Genomic DNA, 13,678 nt, shown 5'->3' with positions numbered 1-13,678 from the left:
ATTTTCCATACAGATGTCATCTAAAACTTGGGCCAATAACTAGCTGGAGTTAGATTCAAAACCCCCATGCTGATGTTATTTCTTGCCATTGTAAAAGGTCTCTGCCAAAAAGTGATTAAATATGCTGGACTGGGCAGGAGTAAAAAATAACTAACACACAAAAAGCTATTAGTTACTTTTAACACAATCAGAATCAGGAGATATTTGGCTTGTCAAGTCTGATTACTTACTTTTCTTTATTTAAGAACCTATAACCCCTTCTGGTCAGAGAGGGGTTGTTACTCTTATTGAAGACCAGAAGGAAGAGAAATCATCCAACCTTCTTGAGAAATACTCTTTCACAGCTATTGTTTTTGTTGCTGTTTCTTTTGGCCCTAAATGGTCAGAAATATCTTCTTTCAAATATCTCAGGGGAGGGATCAGCTGTTGGTTTGTTTACTTTTATTAAACCCACTCCTCTTATTGATTTCCCACACTGAGAATAACTAACGCACTTTAAAACGGTAATCAAGTCATCACTTCCTAGTTGAATCCAACTCGTCATCTACTCCACACCTGAACCCACACAGCTGAATGTGTCTGGAGAAAAACATACAACTGTGCTGATTGATCTTACTTTAAATTCATGACCACCACTTTCCTAACAAGCCTGAACCCTCCATTTGAACACTAGATCCAATTCCATCTCTCCTGCTCATAAAGAGCACTCTCACAATCCCTCTTCCCTACCACATCATTAATTTGCCCATCGGGACTTGTCATGCAGTATTTCTATCATCTTTTTTTTTTTAAAGAAACACTCATGATTCCACTTCCCTCCTCTACTATGGCCCCATTTCAACACCTTGAAACAGATGAATATACTTGCTGTCTCCAATTTCTTTCTTCCTGTTGAAACTTACTCCAGATTATGCTCATACCAAAGTGCTTTTGCCAAGCTCTCCAATGATATCCACAAGGAAAATCCATGTTCCTCTTCTTACCTGAATTAGCAACCGTTGACATGGTTGAACGCTATTTCCTCCTTGAAACATTTTTTTTGCTTGACTTTCAGGGCACATCTTCCCAAAGCTTCTTCTCAGTCTCTTAGCTGCTGCTTCCTAATCACCCAACCTTTAAATGATGGAATACTTTCAGGCTTACTTGCTCTGGAACTGCTCTTTCCTATACTTGTCTGTATGTATATCCACATCTATCTACCTATCTACCATAACTCCTATTTAGGTCATGCCATTGTAGAAAAAGCAAGAGAGTTCCAGAGAAACATCTATTTCTGCTTTATTGACTATGCCAAAGCCTTTGACTGTGTGGATCACAATCAACTGTGGAAAATTCTGAAAGAGATGGGAATACCAGACCACCTGACCTGCCTCTTAAGAAATTTGTATGCAGGTAAGGAAGCAACAGTTAGAACTGGACATGGAACAACAGACTGGTTCCAAATAGGAAAAGGAGTTCGTCAAGGCTGTATATTGTCACCCTGCTTATTTAACTTCTATGCAGAGTACATCATGAGAAACGCTGGACTGGAAGAAACACAGGCTGGAATCAAGATTGCCGGGAGAAATATCAATAACCTCAGATATGCAGATGACACCACCCTTATGGCAGAAAGTGAAGAGGAACTCAAAAGCCTCTTGATGAAATTGAAAGTGGAGAGTGAAAAAGTGGGCTTAAAGCTCAACATTCAGAAAACGAAGATCATGGCATCCGGTCCCATCACGTCATGGGAAATAGATGGGGAAACAGTGGAAACGGTGTCAGACTTTATTTTTCTCGGCTCCAAAATCACTGCAGATGGTGACTGCAGCCATGAAATTAAAAGACGCTTACTCCTTGGAAGGAAAGTTATGACCAACATAGATAGCATATTCAAAAGCAAAGACATTACTTTGCCAACAAAGGTCCGTCTAGTCAAGGCTATGGTTTTTCCTGTGGTCATGCATGGATGTGAGAGTTGGACTGTGAAGAAGGCTGAGCACTGAAGAACTGATGCTTTTGAACTGTGGTGTTGGAGAAGACTCTTGAGAGTCCCTTGGACTGCAAGGAGATCCAACCAGTCCATTCTGAAGGAGATCAGCCCTGGGATTTCTTTGGAAGGAATGATGCTAAAGCTGAAACTCCAGTACTTTGGCCACCTCATGTGAAGAGTGGACTCATTGGAAAAGACTCTGATGCTGGGAGGGATTGGGGGCAGGAGGAGAAGGGGACGACAGAGGATGAGATGGCTGGATGGCATCACTGACTCAATGGACATGAGTCTGAGTGAACTCCGGGAGTTGGTAATGGACAGGGAGGCCTGACGTGCTGCGATTCATGGGGTCGCAAAGAGTCAGACACGACTGAGCGACTGATCTGATCTGATCTGAGCTGATTGTAACCAAACCATTCTAAATCTCAGTAGCTTAATAAATGGTTCTCATTCACGTTACCTGTCAACAGTAGGTTGCCTAGGGGCTCTACCCAACATTGTCCCCTCTCTAGGAAACAAGCTGATAGAGCAGCTACCATCTGAAGCATTGCCAGTCACCCTGGTAAATTGTGCACTCATCGCAAGAGCTTCCACCCAAGAGTAAGACATATCACTCCCACTATACTTTAATTGGACAGAGCAGTCATATGGCCACCAGGACTAAAAAAGTACAGTTGTAAGATGAAACCATATTAAAAGGGAAAATGGAAATTGTGGTGAATAGCATTAATAATTACCAAAACTCCCAAGTTCATACCTTCTGCCTAGACTCCCACTTAAACTCTTGATTTATGTATTCAACCTCCTGCTCAACATCTCCACTAAGATATCTAATTGAAACTTCAAACTAAGCATCTTTAATCTGAGCTCCTAATCTTCTCCCCACTCCAAACCAAGCCTTCTCCTCCTACAGGTTTTCCCTTTTGCTCATGGAAACTCCATGAACTCCATATATAATAAGTGCAACAGGGGTTTATTATTCATTCCCAATGTCCTCCAAAAATGTGTGACAAAAACTAAGTTGAGGGCTTCCCTGATGGCTCAGTGGGAAAGAGTCCACCTGGCAATGCGGGAGACACAGGCTCCATCCCTGATCTGGGAAGATCGCACATGCCACGGAGCAACTAAGCCCACACACCACAACTATTGAGCCTGTGCTCTAGGGCCCAGGAGCTGCAACTACTGAGCCCATGTCTCACAACTACTGAAGCCTGCACACCCTGGAGCCCATGCTCTGCAACGAGAGAAGCCACCACATTGAGAAGCCTGCGCATGGAAACTAGAGAGCAGCCCCTGGTCGCCTCAACTAGAGAAAAGCTCAGACAGCAATGAAGCCTCTCATCAAGTCCTCTTCTCCTTATTCAATAGACCAATGTCATTCCATATGTGGACGTTTGCTTCCTACAGCCTGATTTTTTAATGAGCTGTTTGAAAATTTTGCTATTTTCTGAATCTGACTGCCAGACCAGGTGAGACAGTTGTCAGCTGTAAACTGACAGCTGCAAACTCAGGGGACCTTTAGTTGAGATTCTAAATAAGGACATATAACAGCCCAAACTAAAGGTGCTATTCCCATTTATATCCAGGTATTTGCTTCTCTTTTTAAAAATAAGACTCTAGTATAACACTCTATTATATCTAAATTCTATCCTTCCTCAGTATCATCTTCATATATTTGTTGTGGTAATTAAATCAGTAAACAAATGTAAAGTGCTTAGAACAGTACCTGGCATGTGGTTAATTCAATTTAAGTATGTTTTTCAATTATTACTTTCATTTCTTTACAGTTAATAACTGTTTAATAGTCTAAGTAGATATACTGTCTTGGATTATAATCTTTAGTATAATCTTCACATGCTGCTGTTATTAATGTTTTAAATATCTGATTAATGAAAAATAAGATTTAAGTAAATTAAATCCACAGTGAACTGTAATTAACCATGTTAGGAAACCTGGATATATCAATGCAGCATGTGAGACAAGAAAATAATTAGGTGCCAAGGACCACACAGACTCAATAATTCTGTTTTGTGTTGGAGCTCATAATAGAAGAAAGGCACAGAAAAGGCAATGTCGAGTCACCTAATAAAGACAACCAAAAAGAAGCTGCCCCACCTGAATGGGCAGAGAGTCAGAAGAAGTTCTGGCCCTGAAACTGACTGGCTGAACAACCCGAAGCCAGCCATGGATCAGCATTTTACTCAAATGTGGATAGAGACGAGTGCCCAAAATTTCTCTGCTACTGTAACATGAACACATTCATTTTTCAAAGTCAGCCAATCATAAAATATGAATTTCCTCTTACATGTGTCTCCAGACACAGTCCCAGCCATTATCGAAGAAAGCTCTGATTCCCTCTAGGCTAGGACTGTAGCCAGCTCATTTACCTACACTGTACTCGAGCCATCCCAACACAGGCTTCCAGAAGGCAATGTTTCTTTATTTTAGTGAATCCACAAGTTCCGCCTATTCCTCAATATTCATATCTTCCCTCTTCATTCTCCCTGGAAACCTTCCAAGTCCAAGAAAAATCACTCTATAACTGCTGCCCACCCACTGGCCCATCCATCATCGAGCAACACAATATGACTTTGATAGGTATAGTGATTTGGTTCAATCAGGCCCTTGCTTTCAGGAAAGCTAGAAAATAGTGGAGCACAATTCTGAGAGTGAAAGGGCAGAAACAAAAAAGCAGCCATTGGAGGAAGATATGAGTCTAAAAATAGCTTAAAAAAAATTATTGGTCCTCTTATACATGTAAAGTCACATATGCTACAATGCACGCAAGGACCAAAGATCCTATTCAGATCACCAGTGAGTTTTTTATCACTTTTCCCCCACTTAAATTGCTTTTGATATTCTTTCTCCCTTGCTTCTGCCCTCAACCAAGCCCTTTTATATGACGCTAACCTTTGCCACCATTGAAAACCCCAGAACAGTGAGAAAAACCTTTAATTTAGATCATAGGTTTCTTTGAGATTCTTATGAAAGGTATGGACTTCCAAATATGCATATTTGTTTAACCTGCAAATATATGTTTAGGTTTTGCTGACAGTGAAAATCAAGGATTTCATAGACTTTCCCAGCAAAGTCTTCTAGGTGAAGAGAACCCCCTCACAGTTCTTCCATCAGAAGTCCTAGATTGATCAGATTAGTCTGATCATCAAGTGGATGTTTGCAAACCAGTGATAAAAGTCAAATATTAACAATTTGGGAAATTTTATTTGCCTTCCTCATATAGAAATACTCTACAGAGAGAGAACTTATACTTATCACACATGACTGATGTTTTAATATGAGGCTGATCACCAAACAACTCCTTCATTCAAGTATTTCATTGATTTTACTATCATTACATTGCTTTACATAATAATATTTAACAGTTACTATCATCAGGATACTTTGCACACTTCAACAAATGCTCTCTTATGTCACTCCTGAGAGTCAGATAATCTTATTACCTCTTTATGGGTAATCAAGCTAGAATAGAATATATTATAGCTTGCCCAGTGTGGTAATGAAAATTTATATCAGTGCTAAATTGATTACTTCCTATGTTAGAATCAACAAACAAAATGTTTCTTCTCTGTGAAAGTTAGCAGTATTTGCAAATTTGCTGATTTCAGAAAGTATTTAGTCAGTTCAGTTAGTTCAGTCACTCAGTCGTGTCCAACTCTTTGTGACCCCATGAATCCCAGCACGCCAGGCCTCCCTGTCCATCACCAACTCCCGGAGTTCACTCAGACTCACGTCCATCGAATCAGTGATGCCATCCAGCCATCTCATCCTCTGTCATCCCCTTCTCCTCCTGCCCCCAATCCCTCCCAGCATCAGAGTCTTTTCCAATGAGTCCACTCTTCGCATGAGGTGGCCAAAGTACTGGAGTTTCAGCTTTAGCATCATTCCTTGCAAAGAAATCCCAGGGCTGATCTCCTTCAGAATGAACTGGTTGGATCTCCTTGCAGTCCAAGGGACTCTCAAGAGTCTTCTCCAACACCACAGTTCAAAAGCATCAATTCTTTGGCGCTCAGCTTTCGTCACAGTCCAACTCTCACATCCATACATGACCACTGGAAAAACCATAGCTTTGACTAGACGAATCTTTGTTGGCAAAGTAATGTCTCTGCTTTTGAATATGCTATCTATGTTGGTCATAACTTTTCTTCCAAGGAGTAAGCATCTTTTAATTTCATGGCTGCAGTCACCATCTGCAGTGATTTTGGAGCCCAAAAAATAAAGTCTGACACTGTTTCCACTATTTCCTCATGTATTTCCCATGACGTGATGGGACCGGATGCCATGATCTTCGTTTTCTGAATGTTGAGTTTTAAGCCAACTTTTTCACTATCCACTTTCACCTTCATCAAGAGGCTTTTTAGTTCCTCTTCACTTTCTGCCATAAGGGTGGTGTCATCTGCATATCTGAGGTTATTGATATTTCTCCCAGCAATCTTGATTCCAGCTTGCTGGAATCCAAATTTGCTGATTTCAGAAAGTATTTAGTAATGTCAGCTAATAAAAAGTACTTAGGGTAACATCTGAAAAAAATCACTTTTGAAGAAAAATCCTCATCAAGCATGAAACCCAATGTCCCAAATTCAAGATACTAAAGTCACATCTAAACTACATCTATCTCACTACAAACAGATTTTCTATCGATATCACTTCCATTGTCATTGTTGCAATTGTCATTGGTTGTTTTATGCGTTAAGATCAGAGTGGCCCCTGGTGGTGCACTTTTCCACTCAGCTTCAAATTTTCAACAAGTGCAAGCTAAAAACTCAGTAATTATTCATTATGATGAATGAATTAAAAAGCTGACCACCACCATCTTCCTAAACTTATGAACAGGAAATCAATTCTTTTCGAACTTTAAATTTCATATTTCCAAAGTATATAACACAAAAATGTTGTTGACAGAGCAGAAAGCTTATTACTAATATTTACTGATAATGGACGTTCTAAGAATGTACTGGTAGCTGAGTCAGTAAAACCTCCACCTGCAATGCCAGAGACTGGGGTTCAATCCCTGGGTCAGGAAGATCCCCTGGAGAAGGAAAGGGCAACCCACACCAGTGTTCTTGCCTACGAAATCCTAAGGACAGAACAGTCTGGCAGGCTACAGTCCATGGGGTTGCAAGAGTCGGGCACAACTTAGCAACTAAATCACCACCAAGGATGTAAAAGTAAAATGCTTCTTCCTAATGAATCAAGAAATAGAAGATATGCTAATGATATGATAATGGCCATCCCAAGACAATAACTCAAGAATTAACTGTCTGCAAATAATCATCTGTGTAAGCATTACCTTGACTTTAAGGTTCTTAAAAATGCAAGCATGGAGATGAGGGAGCTAATCATACTAATTAACTCAGTGTGCCTTGTAAGAAATTAATTTTAACTAAAGGAACAGGTAACCAGAGAAAAAGGCCAAAATCTCAATTAGTTAATCCGAATAGAACATAAACACTCTCAGAACTCATTTACCCTTTAGAATGAAAGAGTAGAACCAAGATGGTGGGAACAGTGATTACTGCACCCTGACAGGCTGGAATTGTCATTGATGGCACCATCTTTAAGTTCTGCTTTCCAATGGGTGTGTTTACTATATTTGGGCAGCAGAATATGACAAGCTGATGTAGACTATCCATAGCCAGCCCTGCCCTCAGAGAGCTAATCTAACCTAGGACTTTGACAAGCTCTTCCCATTAGCTTAGAGTCTGTTTCAAAAGTGTTTCTTGCCAGAAAGCTCTGTAAGATAGCTCACACTCAGGATATCAGCATTAATATCTAGTCATAAATTGACTAGACTTATGTCAACTTATGACACCTGATATCACTTTACAAAGACCATATCAGTACTCTAGTAAAGGCTACTATTTTCAATGTTTAGGAAGTATAAAGTAAGATTCATCCCTTATTCCTAGAGGATCTAGTTCTCACATTCTACCCACTTTCTTTTCAGAATATACAAACTTTTCTTCCACAGGTTTGACCCTTCAAAGATATCCAGGTGTTACTGGCTTAAAAACTGTTTCCTTGATGCTTCTACTGATCTTTCCAGCTACCAAACCCAATGTAGCCTTCCTCTCACCAAGTTCTTTAAAGGATATTCATATGGTGTGTCTGTTCTCACTCACACACCTTTAGATTCCCATCATAACCACCCTACACTCATTTGAAAAAAGAATTTGGGCTTCTGAAACTACTTTTCTTGTGAAAATTTTCAAGGATCACCAAATGAACTCACACCAAATTTGGCATCATTTTCTTAAGCCTTACTCTCTGTGCCTGTCTGCTCCATTTGGCATTGGTAACTGCCATCCTTCTCTTCTCAGAATACAGTCAGCCTTCAGTATCCATGGGTGCAGAACAGACGGTGAAGTGAAGTCGCTCAGTCATGCCCGACTCTTTGCGACCCCATGGATAGTAGCCTGCACCAAGCTCCTCCGTCCATGGGATTTTCAAGGCAAGAAATACTGGAGTGGGTTGCCATTTCCTTCTCCAGGGAATCTTCTCAACCGAGGGATCGAACCCAAGTCTCTCACATTGTAGACAGACACTTTACTGCCTGAGCCACCAGGGAAGTCCTGAAGAACAGATGGTACTACACCACGTTATGCGAAGAACTTGAGAGTCTGCAGAGAGGAAGGCTGCAGGAAGCAATCCCACACAGACACCGAGGGATGACTGTACTTTCTCCTCTTGGACTGCAAGTCTCTGCATTTCTCTGACTTTCCTCCTCCCTTGTAACTCCAGGGGCATATATGGCTGAATACAATCTATTTCTATTATGTGAATGAATACACTCGTATTGACCATGGTGAAAATTTTTTTTCTTTATTGAAAGGAAATGAGGTATCACACGGGGTATGAGATAGCCCCAGAGAGGGGCGAGAATGAACCTTATGGCCAATGACATTTTTCTTCATATGATCTCTGTAAGGCACATGGCCTTCTGAGTACATGGAGGTATGGTTTGAGTGGAAGCATGAAAATGTAGAGGACACAAGAAACATCCTTCTGAGACCATATGGACACATCTTAAATCCCTTCTGAGCCCCAAGCAGACTTACTGACAAGTTTGGTAACTAACAAGGAAGTTACCTTTCAGTAACTTCAATTCTTTATTTTTAAATCTATTGCACCCAACATTTCAGCTCAACAGGCTGTTTATTTTTTATTTTAAATTGTGATGCCATAAGGAAATGGGCTTCTCAGATGGTGATAGTGGTAAAAAACAAAAACAAAAAAAAACCTGCCTCCAATACAGGGGACATAAGAGATGTAGGTTCGATCCCTGGGTCAGGAAGATCCCCTGGAGGTGGGCACAGCGACCCACTCCAGTATTCTTGCCTGGAAAATCCCATGGACAGAGGAGCCCTGGTAGGCTATCATCCACGGGGTCACAAAGAGTTGAACATGACTGAAGTGACTTGGCACACTTGCAAGTAAATGCTCTGACAGCTTTTAAAATTATCAAGCATCAGATTAACAAATTTCATACTCTAAACAAGTATGTTTTTATTATTATTACTATCATAAATGATCTGATAAATTAAATACCTTTATTTAGATAGTCAAGTAATCCAGGAAGCATCTTTTTTAAAGCAAAGAATCAGCTTGTTGAAAACTTCAGTTAGGTTTTGCTTTGCACCATTAGCCAGATATCCAAGAACTCAAACTCAGAAGACCTTTACATGAGTGAGTTGTTTATGAAAATATGACACTCTGCATGGCATACTGAAGGCTTCTACGTAGGGTCATTATGTTGTATTTTGTCTTTTAGTAATAGGAGTTGATTAAGCCTTAAAATTATAATCCTAAAGACTCCCCCATGAAAGATCCAAACCTAAAGGGAAGAGCATCTAGAATGAGGGAAAGCAGTGAATATCCCAAAGACATCTCCCTGTTTGCCTGCATCCCTCTCCTCTTCTGTTCCTCTTTCAAGATGGTTACTTAACAACCACTAACTTCTCATATTTTTATATGACAGCTTATTATTTCCCCTGTAATAATTCATATTATCCTTTGACCTAAAATTTTAGTCTCATTCAGAGAATACGGTATGAGTAGATAATAAAGTTGCAAGTCTTCCTCTTCCACAAAGGTATTCTACAGTTTTAATAGTTGCTATCACTTCTGAACTTTCACTCTGTATCAGGCACTGGGGGAAGCAGTTTGTAGACATTATCTCATGTGACCCTCACCATCATTCTCTGCTATTGTTATCCTCAACTGGTTGATAAGAAAACAAAGACTTGGAGAGGTGAAGAAACTTGCGTAGGAAGGAAAAGAACCAAGATCACAATCCACATCTTTTTTACCCTAAAACGACATTCTTTCAAAACTAGATTTATCTCGTTTTCACCAAATCTCAGATGTATGAACGCTGGACATCTAGGCAGATGCTTATTCTTATCACACTAGTCCAGACAGAACATTTAATTCTCACCAGTGCAGGTTGCATATCCCTGACTGTTAAGAATTCAGGAGAGGGGAATGAAGAGCACCAAAGAAAGACCCCTGGGGACAAATCTACAGTTTAATTTTCCCCTTTCTACAGGGAGTGTTGGCCACCACTTCCTATAAGATGTGGGTTGCCATGGTAATCAGAAAAGGTTAAACTGTGAGAGAATGGGAAGAGATGTTATATTGTTGTATTGCAGAGACACTTTATGTAATTTTCCATGAAAGCCTAACCCTGTAAGTGGAACGTGAAATGTGTTGTCTACTCCCATTATGCAGACAACACCATGAGATAAATACATGGTGTATATATAAATCTTTTGTAACTCCACAGACCAGACTGGTGTCCAGCTTCAAATCTAGAATATCTCACTAATGCCAGGAAAAAGTTAGAGATACCAAAGGAACATTTCATGCAAAGATAAGCCAATAAAGGACAGAAATGGTATGGACCTAACAGAAGTAGAAGATATTAAAAAGAGGTGGCAAGAATACACAGAAGAACTGTACAAAAAAAGATCTTCATGACCCAGATAACCACGATGGTGTGATCACTCACCTAGAGCCAGACATCCTGGAATGGGAAGTCAAGTGGGTCTTAGGAAGCATCAGTATGAACTAAGCTAGTGGAGGTGATGGAATTCCCAAGCTATTAATCCTAAAAGATGATGCTGCGAAAGTGCTGTATGCAATATGCCAGCAAATTTGGAAAACTCAGCAATGGCCACAGGACCAGAAAGGGTCAGTTTTCATTCCAATCCCAAAGAAAGGCAATGACAATGTTCAAACTACTACACAATTGCACTCATCTCACACGCTAGCAAAGTAATGCTTAAAATTCTCCAAGCAAGGCTACAATAGTACTTAAACCATGAACTTCCAGATTCAAGCTGGATTTAGAAAAGGCAAAGGAATCAGAGATGAAATTGCCAACATCCATTTGATCATAGAAAAAGCAAGAGAGTTCCAGAAAAACATCTACTTTTGCTTTATTGACTACGCCAAAGCTTCTGACTGTGTGGATCACAAAAACCTGTGGAAAATTCTGAAAGAGATGGGAATACCAGACCACCTTACCTGCCTCCTGAGAAATCTGTATCCAGGTCAAGAAGCAACAGTTAGAACTGAACATGGAACAACAGACTGGTTCCAAATAGGAAAAGGAGTACGTCAAGGCTGTATATTGTCACCCTGCTTATTTAACTTTTATGCAGAGTATATCATGAGAAACGCTGGGCTGGAAGAAGCACAAGTTGGACTCAAGATTGCCAGGAGAAATATCAATAACCTCAGATATGCAGATGATACCACCCTTATGGCAGAAAGTGAAGAAGAACTAAAGAGCTTCTTGATAAAAGTGAAAGACGAGAGTGAAAAAGTTGGCTTAAAGCTCAACATTCAGAAAACTAAGATCATGGCATCTGGTCCCATCACTTCACAGCAAATAGATGGGGAAACAATGGAAACAGTAAGAGACTTATTTTGGGGGGCTCCAAAATCACTACAGATGGTGACTGCAGCCATGAAATTAAAAGATGTTTGCTCCTTGGGAGAAAAGTTATGACCAACCTAGACAACATTTTAAAAAGCAGAGACGTTAATTTATCAAAAAAAGGTCCATCTAGTCAAGGCTACGGAGAAGGCAATGGCACCCCCTCCAGTACTCTTGCCTGGAAAATCCCATGGATGGAGGAGCCTGGTAGGCTGCAGTCCATGGGGTTGCGAAGAGTCGGACACGACTGAGAGACTTCACTTTCACTTTTCACTTTTGTGCATTGGAGAAGGAAATGGCAACCCACTCCAGTGTTCTTGCCTGGAGAATCCCAGGAATGGGGAAGCCTGGTGGGCTGCCATCTATGGGGTCGCACAGAGTCAGACACTACTGAAGTGACTCAGCAGCAGCAGCAGTCAAGGCTATGGTTTTTCCAGTAGTTATGTATGGATGTGATTTTGGACTATAAAGGAAGCTGAGCGCTGAAGAATTGATGCTTTTGAACTGTGGTGTTAGAGAAGTCTCTTGAGAGTCTCTTGGACTGCAAGGAGATCAAACAAGTCCATCCTAAAGGAAATCAGTGCTGAATATTCACTGAAAGGACTGATGCTAAAGCTGAAACTCCAATACTTTGGCCACCTGATGAGAAGGGCTGACTCATTAGAAAAGACCCTGATGCTGGGAAAGATTGAAGGCAGGAGGAGAAGGGGATGACAGAGGATGAGATGGTTAGATAGCATCACCGACACGATGGACACAAGTTTGAATAGGTTCCGGGAGTTAGTGATGGACAGGGAGGCCTGATGTGCTGCAGGCCATGGAGTCGCAGAGTCAGACATGACTGAGCGACTGAACTGAACTGCCAGAAAAAAGGAGGACATTAATTCATATCTTGTTTAGTCTCTTCAAATATATATGTGCACATTTCTAGCTCAAGTAAGTCTACCAGAAGCCTCTTGGCAACCTAGCTTAGTAGTTTATACAATTATTAAAGGCTGACTTTTCTGTGCAATTTAATGAGCTGGAAACTGCATTTTTAACCTTAGCTGATGTGCTATCAGATGTCAGTCATCATTTATTTAATCTGTCTCAACTAGACTATAAATTAAGTGGGTCTAATATCTAATTTATGAGGCCAGCAGAGAGGTGAAAACAGTCAGTGGTTATGAAGGAAGACTTTAAGGAAGTCTCACTCTGAAGTCATCTTAAGAAGATGGCTGAAAAAAAGCTGAGGAGGGAAAATAACACACAAAAATATCAGGGGAACAGCCTTTCCGCAGTGGTGGTGTGAGGAGAGGGGCATGGGAACATTGGAATAGGTGGGTAGGGGCACATGACTTGCAGGTTACCTGAGTGGGATTTTGTTTTTATTTTGATTTTTATCCATCTCAGAACAAATAGAATACTGGTTGATTTCAAAAGAAGAAGAAGATGGCTGTGATTATAAGAATGACAACTGATTTACAGACAGTCTTTAGAACTACTGGGAGGAGGAATTCCTATAGCAGAACTTGACGCTGACAAAACTTGAACGCAGCATAAACAGGCACTCAAAACTTGGTGAAGATACACCAGGCATGATGCCAGCAGTGTGAAATGTGAAATTTTCAAGCCAAATTATACCTATAACAAGTCATTGAAAAGCTTAAAACTTATTTTTTACAATGTACTATTATTCTATTTCATGATTTTCACTGTAAAGAAATGTATATATCTCCTTAATCCACTGTTTCAATTTTGAACAG

The sequence above is a fragment of the Bubalus bubalis genome, chromosome 20 (genome assembly GCF_019923935.1).
Source record: "Bubalus bubalis isolate 160015118507 breed Murrah chromosome 20, NDDB_SH_1, whole genome shotgun sequence".
NCBI classification, from domain to species: Eukaryota; Metazoa; Chordata; class Mammalia; order Artiodactyla; family Bovidae; genus Bubalus; species Bubalus bubalis.
This window is presented reverse-complemented; position numbering follows the sequence as displayed.